At 43.5% G+C, this 8,579-nt stretch overlaps 1 long non-coding RNA gene across 1 annotated transcript; it reads right to left on the bottom strand.

The window, feature by feature from the left end:
* Positions 1–748: 748 nt before the first annotated feature.
* Positions 749–1,217, bottom strand: LOC110367590. Its single transcript, XR_002427578.2, has 2 exons — positions 965–1,217; positions 749–853 (listed from the first exon to the last, which is right to left on the bottom strand). It is a non-coding gene; the product is annotated as an uncharacterized LOC110367590 (long non-coding RNA).
* Positions 1,218–8,579: the final 7,362 nt, after the last annotated feature.

The following is an 8,579-nucleotide window of genomic DNA, read 5'->3' as shown; positions in this document are numbered from 1 at the left end:
GGATTTCTTGGTTTAGTGGGTTGGTACCGGAAATTCATACCTTCTTTTGCAGAGCGATCAGCTGTACTGAACAATCTAACAAAGGGTGCAGCCCCCAACAAAGTGTGCTGGAAGGAAGACTGTGATCGAGCGTTTAAGGATCTCAAGCAAGCAGTATGTACTCATCCAGTTTTACACACACCAGACTTCACTAAGCCATTCATCTTACAAACAGACGCTTCAGGAGTGGGGCTTGGAGCCGTTCTTCAACATGAGGTGGACGGTGAAAGAAGACCTGTGGTGTTTCTGAGTCGGAAGCTGCTTGACAGGGAGACAAGATATTCAACAGTGGAAAAGGAGTGTTTGGCCATGAAATGGGCTATCGAGGCTCTAAGGTACTATCTTTTGGGACGTCACTTTATTTTAGAGACTGACCATCGTGCCCTCCAGTGGTTGAGACGAATGAGGGATGCCAACGCCCGCATCGCTGGATGGTACTTGGCACTGCAGCCATTTGACTTCACGGTGCAGTACAAGCCAGGGAAGGCTAATGTGGTTGCTGATTGTTTATCCAGAATGTCTGAGGACTGAGGTACTGTGCTTTTAAGAGAGGAGGGAGGAAATGTAATGAAGAGATCTTCATTACTGGGACTATTTTACATATATAGCACTGTATGGCACTTAAAAGGTATTTTTGCACTGTATTAACAAACACTTTAGCATTCGCACTTTAAGCAGAGATTTGCACAGCAATAAGTTTGCACACAAGAAGTTTTAATTATATTTATTGAGCATTTTGGCGATTGGTATGTGGCCTTTGTTTTGGGCTCTGCACAGCTGCTCCTCATTGATGAGTGAGGTTGGTTGCTGGTGCCTGTGGAGAAGCATAATGATTACCACAGAGCAATGAGCTAATGGTGAGGAAAAACTAAGCAAATGTGTGCATACTCTGTTGAGTGTGGAGTGCTGTGGTAAAGTGACTCACCTGTCTTTTCTGTGTCCTCTCCAGGGTGTTTGGACAAATTCTACCCCGGGGGTCCAGACGCCATATATAGCTTTGGGAGAGGCCATTGAGGAGACTAGGGGGGGAATTGTTGGGGGTTTTTGTGGTGTTTATTTAAGGTGTAATGATAAAATGGAAAAATATTTATAAAAAGTAAATAGAAGTATTGTATTTAATAAAATGTATTTTATGTAAATAGGTGGAGATTGATTAAGAGATTCCCCTGTGAATTTAATATGGTTTGGTCCGTCACAGCTGAGACTATTTAAGACTGCAGTGTCAGCTGTGAAAGACAGTGTGTTGTGTGGATGCTGAGTGGAAAATAAACTGCTGCTGTTCTCCACCTGACTCTGGTTCAAGACTCTGTCTCACTGAACAAAAACCCAACCGCTAAAGGTCGTCCATTGTGACACAGATGTTACAGCAAAGAGATTAAAGATAAAAGCGAGAGAATCTGGAGCAACAAACCGCTGCTCACGCAGTGAAAACAGGAAGTGATACAATACGCCTTACCGCAAACAGGAAGTGACGTCAGCCATCTGATGACTGGCCTGGGCTGTGTCTCATTCCGCCTACTTCCGTCAGTGCACTGCTGATGTGCACTGACCACTTACTGCCGTAGTGCCCACTTTCGACTGTTAGTAGTGTTCCAAAAGGAACACTTATGTTAAAACACTTACCGGAAATGATGGAATGACGTGACGAACGCAACACACGTGACCGCGATTTTTTTCAGACCGCGTTTTTTTTAATAAAAACAACAATCGTTTACATTCACAGCATGTTGAAATTACATCGCCTCTGACGACAACGCAGGATCCTCCAAATATTGGCTGAACATGAGGTATGTTCGTGTATTTTAAAAACACCTATCGATGCCTCGTATTACCACCATTACTTACATTTATATGATTGCGGTGTCGCAGCTCCGGCTGTCTCAGCTGAATTGTCCGCCATTATTTTCAAAATGGGAACATCTTCCCGACGTCCTTAGCCCCTCCCTTTCCGCTTTGTAGTCAAGATGGCGTCCGTTTAGTGCGCGTAGGGTCCATCGTTATACACTGCATTTTGTGCCCGTTTTTAGGGGGTCATCCGGGTACTTTCAGTGCACTGACTTTTTGTGCTATCTACACTACCTACTTAAAACTAAGTGTTCGAAGTGTAGAAGTAGGCGGAATGAGACACAGCCCTGGTCATTGGTTGTAATCTGCAGGAGACCCCGTGTGTGGAGCTGGAGTTCTCCCGATTCAACCAGACAGTCGAAAGTTTATATTTGGTGAAAAAAGTCCAAGACCCAACCAAGACCCAACCGTACCATCATGCTGCTTGGAGCAACCGGATCAGGGAAGTCCACTCTTATCAATGGAATGATCAACTACATGGTTGGTGTAGAGTGGAACGACAGTTTCAGATTTAAATTAATCAATGAAGATTCATCAAGATCCCAAGCTCACAGTCAGACCTCAGAAGTCACCGTGTATGAAATTTACCACCAGGATGGATTTAAAATCCCTTACTCCCTGACGGTTATAGATACTCCAGGCTTTGGAGATACCAGAGGCATTGACAGAGACAGGGAGATCACACAGCAGCTCCAAAACCTCTTCACTAGCGAGGACGGGGTCAGTGACATAGATGCTGTGTGCTTTGTAGCCCAGGCTGCTTTAGCCCGTCTCACACCAACACAGAAATATGTCTTTGACTCCATTCTCTCCATCTTTGGCAAAGATGTAGCAGAGAACATCAGGATCCTGGTGACGTTTTCAGATGGTCAGAAGCCACCGGTTCTGGCAGGGATCCTAGAGTCAGGCGTTCCTTGTCCTAAAGATGAAAAAGGTCTGCCAGTTCACTTTAAATTTAACAACTCTGCTCTGTTTGCAGACAATAAATCTTCTGCAGCGGACAACCAGAACGGGGACGATGAAGAAGAAAATTTTTATTAGATGTTTTGGAACATGGGAACAAAAAGCATGAAAAGGTTTTTTGCTGCTCTGAATCTAATCAAAACCAAAAGCTTGGTTCTCACCAAGGAGGTCCTGAGAGAAAGAAAACAGCTGGAGGTTTCAGTTGAGAATCTGCAGATTCAGGTTAGAATTGGTTTAGCCAAACTGGAGGAGATCAGGGAGACAAGAGCAGAACTTAAAGGCATACTATGCAACATTTTTCAGTTAATTAATGTGCTCCATACCGTTTTGGATGATTAAATGAGTCATTTCAGGTCGAACAAAGGTTTTCTCGGCCCCCCTGGTGGTCTGTGGGGGAAATACCGCACTTGCAATTGCAGGAGCCCTCGGCCCGAACCCACAGGCTCAGAATCTCGTGTGCATCGCGAGAGTCGGTCTTGCTTTACGGCGAGAACTGCTACACGCCCCCAGTGAAAGGCCGGCTCGTTGCTAGATTTGTGCAGTTATCATGGCGGAACCAGCGAGAAAACAGCGAAAGCCCATGTTGGAGCAGGCAAGAAAGAGGTAAAGGGCTCTGGACAGAGAGAGGAGTCGTACCCGGGTGAACATCGGGCAAGCTTTTTCCCAATGGCGAGAACTAAAAGAAAAAGAAGGCTGCAAGGCTGACGCGGACCTCGCGTTTCTGCTGATGCGATTGTAAGTAACATTATAGGGTTTCCCTCACGCTACTGCCTCGCCAACATTCCAAAAAAAAAAAAACTAACTCCATATGCGTGCAAAGCTGGTCTCCCCCCCTCTGCCGGTCGTGCAACGCTTCTCTCCCCCCCCCCTCTGCCGGTTGCGCAACGCTTGTCTCTCCCCCCCCCCCCTGCCGGTCGCGCACAGCTTGTCTCCCCCCCCCTCCATCGCGCACAGCTTGTCTTGCCCCGCTCCGCTCGTCCGGTAAGCAAATTCCTAGGAGAAACAGTGCATTGGAATGGTTTCTCTCTCTGTGTGTGGATGTTCATACTTTCACTGTTAGTAGACATGGTGATTCGTTGCGTTCGCCTGTCTGCTAAGCTCAAAACAACCGCACCTGGCTTGAAGGAGAAGCCAGAACAGCTGAGCATTTTTACGACAATGCACTTTTACTTTCGCCCTCTGGGGGGAGCCTCGCTGGAAAATCAAACCCGGTTGCATAGTATACCTTTAAGGACATATTGTTATTGGGGGAGATGTTTGTGGTACAGATGATGAAACTAAAGGCTGAATACGATATCATGGAGAATGAGGTGAACAAGTTGATGGCGGAGTCGACCAAGTTTCTGAACAGACTGAAGGAGATAGCTCTGAAGCCAGATCCTCTCTCCACTCCAGAGTACATTGAGATGCTGATTATAGAAGAGAAACAGGAGGCCAAACCGGGCTGGAGTCACTGATGAAAATGAAAGAAAAAGCAGAGTTAATGGCTAAAGTGGAGAAAGGAGAAAAACCTCTAATCCTTGAAATATGAATTGATGCCCTAAATCAAAAGGTCCTCTCAAGGTTGTTTACATTTTGATGCTGAAATTATATCAACACTCTATGGATTTGCATAATTACTTTGGCAAGACAGAATATATATCACCTGTGCCAGTATAACCTGTCTTTCATCTCCTGGCCTGTGTTTTAAAACCACCCAGTGAGCAGATCCACATTAACGATACAAAAGTCTGTTTCTGCAAATTCACAGACTTTCTAAATGTCTTTGTTCAAAATGTGTGTGGCTGAATACTCTGTTCTGTTTTTTGCCTAATTGTCTTGATTAGCTAATTGAAGTTAAAATAAAGAGATAAAAGTCTGATTTTATTTCCATTGGATTTAGTAGTACATATTGTTTTTAGTTCGGTTTTTGTGTTATTTGTGTCTTGTTGTGATATGTTTCACCATCGTACAGCAGTTTGGTTGAGATACAGTTTTTAAAAATGGGCTTCATCAATAAAACCGGCTTAAATTTGCCTTTATTTAGAAAGAAAACACAAGACACCGTCTTTAATGGGTTTTATTTTTAATCCCAGATGTCAGGATCAGCTCAGGGTGTGCGTTTTGTGTCCAGTGAAGCAGACAGACGTCGACCTAAACATCACAAACACGTGAACACAGCTTTACATCAGAGTATTTACAGTCCAACGACGTACAGGTTGGGTCCACAGAGACGTTCAGGAGCGACCTGTGAGGAAACCTAACCCAGACATCAGAGCAACCCAGCCGGATCAGCGGGATCCTCTTCCTCCGCTGCTCTTCATCCTCAACAGAAGGAAATATTACAACGACGAGGACAAAGCTTTGTTTTCTAGGAGCAGCCATCTTTACTGTGAAACCAGGGCAAGGCTTCAGAACATAGCTGCTCTGCATCTTCAAACCATTCCCTAATGAAGACCACAAATGTAACAGGAGTCTATGAATTGTGTGTTTGACAAGAAAACGGCGGTTCTGTCTGGTATCAGAGTCCTGTAAGAACCAATATCTAAGAGCTGCTGTTGGTGATAAAAGCTCATTTCTGGGTCAATTCTGGGTATTTTACAGCTTTGACAACATAATTCTTTCCCCCCTCGATCCCAGAGGGATCAGTGACTAAAACCATTTACCCGTTTAATCAGCAAAAAAACAAACAAAAAAAAAAAAAATCAAACATAAAACTCAGTGGTTGGCTTGTTGGGGAAACTTGCCTGTAACAGGATCCAGATTCAGTTCTTGTCTTTTCTTGTTATTAAAGAAGCAAAACTATAAACTTAACAGCAACAGAACTGACCTGGATTTAAACTTTCACCACTAATTGACAAAGCAGGACTCAGAGCTGAAGGTTTAAACCCGACTCAGCATCTTTCCTTTAAAATAAAACCAGCTGCACAAACATCTGTATCACACTGAGCTGGTTGACTCTTAGTGTGGAGGAAACGTCGTTAACGAGGCTTTAACTCAGGACACTTCCTCACATCAACTGCAGACTTCTAAGACAGAATTAACCAATAAAACGAGCTTTAATAGCAGCTTTTAACCCTCTTTCTTAGAGGAATCATGTTAAATCTAAAGCTTCATGTTCTGGATGAAGCTGCTGCTTCCTGAGGAAAAACCCAGATGTTGCTTCTGTTTAATTCTCCTCAGGTGTCAGCTTCTCATTATTACCTGAGGAACCCAGCAGCTGCAGACGGACATAAGAAATTAGTTTTTAATCAGTTTTACTTTTGTTCTGGCCGGGATTTTGAGCAACAAAAGTCCAATATGAACAAAACTTCTCCCCAGAACCCTCTGGGGGAAAATAAACACTTATTTTTACAGAACATGGAGCTGAAACCTTAAAGCATGAAAACAGGTTGACCTGAACTCTGCCGGTCTAGAACCCTTTTCCTAAATCCTGACCCGACTCGTTACAGTCCACCTTCATCCGCAGCTTTTAGACAGAAAACAAGGTTTTGTAACACTGATCCACTTTAACTGAACTAAACTTAAAAAAATAAAGATATATATAAAAAACTAAAGTAACTAACTCAAAAGATGAAGTTCAGAGAAACGTTAAAGTAACAGATTCTTATCAAAAGATGAGAAGATCCTTCAGAGAACCAGAAGGTCCTTCAGGCTGGAGCTGCAGGCCTGTAGACGTTTCTCTGCTTTAACCACAAGCAACAGAAATGTCCTGTAGATAAATATGTTTGATAACCAGGACTATTTAAAACAAGAAATGTAACAGTTTTTATTAATAACAATATTATTATTCAACAAAATAACTTAACTGAGTTGGACATCAATCCTTGTTGAACATAAAGTGCAGCCAACAAACAAATCTATGTGTTAAACAGTCTGACTGCTACTTAATACCGTGCTGAGATTTCTAAACGTTTCTGGTAAAAAGTATGATTATATAAACTCTAAAACAATAAAATTAGATTATCTTACTGCTGAAACTCTCTTCCATGTGGAGTAAACCCACTTTATATATATATATTGCCGACACCTAAAGGACTCGTCGTCTGATCCATTAATCGTTATGTAGCCAAACACTGCAGACCTTTGTTATTTGGGAATTTTGTTTTTTAAAATGATTATTATATTGCATATGTGATTAATTGTCCAGGCCTAGTCCAACTCCAGACCTCCAGCTCAGCAGCCGGCAGGTTCATAACACACCAGCCAATGATAACTGCTCTCTAAACGGTGAATACTGGACACACTGAAGTAGTGCAGCCTCAGCTCAGCAGCTTGTAGCAGCAGCTTTAACAGGAACTCTCTAACGAGGTTTCCTGGATAAACGGATCTTCCTGCGTCGTTCTGAGGAAATAAACTCGATCTGGTTCACACTGAGCTTTAGCTGTCAGACTGACGCCTTGGCCTCATCAGTCCAGCGGTTCTTGGGATTCTTCCTGAAGCAGCACGTGGCTCCCTCTGTCAGCCTCTTCAAACTGGCTGTGCTTGTTCAGCCTGTAACCAGCCTACCAAGCACTCTGACCTTTAACCTGTTAACCGAGGCTCCTGGAACCTGAGGCGGACCTCCTGGGTTTATTTATCTGGATCATTGCTGCTCTGACCTTTGACCTCTGCTGAGACGTTCCGTCCTGAGGGGCGAACCAATCTGTGTAAAATGTTTCCACTCCAGAATAACGACTACGTTCAGATGGAATCAGCTTGGAAATGAGCTTTTAAACCAGAATCGTCCTCTCAGGTCACTGTGGATGCCGTTCAATCCTGGTATTGGGTCAGCACACATCTGCACGCTCCAGAACATAAAAGCATTAAAACTCCTGTCTGAATAGAGGTGAGGCTCACGCTGTTCACCGTTAGTTCACACTGCAAAAAGGGACTAAAAGTAAATGAGTGTATTTGTCGTTGATTTGAGCAGATAAATAAGATTAGATCCCAGTGGAATCAGTATTTTCACCCCTAAAATAAGAATTATATACTCCACTTGAAATAAGATCATGGAGACGAGTTGTTCCTATTTAAAGTGCAAAAATCTTATTCTATTGGCAGCTGGTTTAAACTTGCCTTTTAGTTCCCTTTCAGCAGTGCATCTGTTCACCTGACTGCTACACCTGTGCATACAGGGGACTCTTTCTCATGAGCAGAATCTCTATTAATCACCCTAGAAGTAAAATACAAGCTCATAATACTCATGAGCTCAGAGTAAAAATCGATTTTTCAGCAGCAGAGAGAGGTATTGGCCACTAGAGGGCAGCCTAAGGTTGATTCATTAACCAGGCAGAGCTGCAGCTCAAACACTGAGCAGAAGCTGACTGAGCAGCTTCTTACAGCCACCCCCCCCCCCCTCCTGTGGCGATGAAGAGATGAATTTTGTGCATCTCAGACAAACAAAACCTGGTGAGGTATTAAGACTCCATGCAGGGGTTTTGGGACACACAGCTCCACAAGAGTCAGAAGATCATCCATAATTGAAAAGGCAATAAGACTGTAAAATCACACATTATACCAGATTTTTTTCATGTCGATGAAAATTTAAACCTGTCAACAAAACATGTCACCTTTAACAGAATGGCATGTAGGAATGGGAATTTGAAAACCATTTCCTGTTCAGAACCGGTTCCGTGTGTTCCAGTTCCATGGCAACGTTTGGCAGCTCGCTTAACGATTCCCTTATCCATTCCAGGCAGCACCAGAGCCGGGCAGCACGACTTACGTCACGTTTTTTACGCAAGTTACGCACACGGCATTCAGTAAGCAAT

This window comes from Fundulus heteroclitus, unplaced genomic scaffold (genome assembly GCF_011125445.2).
Source record: "Fundulus heteroclitus isolate FHET01 unplaced genomic scaffold, MU-UCD_Fhet_4.1 scaffold_373, whole genome shotgun sequence".
Classification (NCBI taxonomy): domain Eukaryota; kingdom Metazoa; phylum Chordata; class Actinopteri; order Cyprinodontiformes; family Fundulidae; genus Fundulus; species Fundulus heteroclitus.
This window is presented reverse-complemented; position numbering and strand designations above follow the sequence as displayed.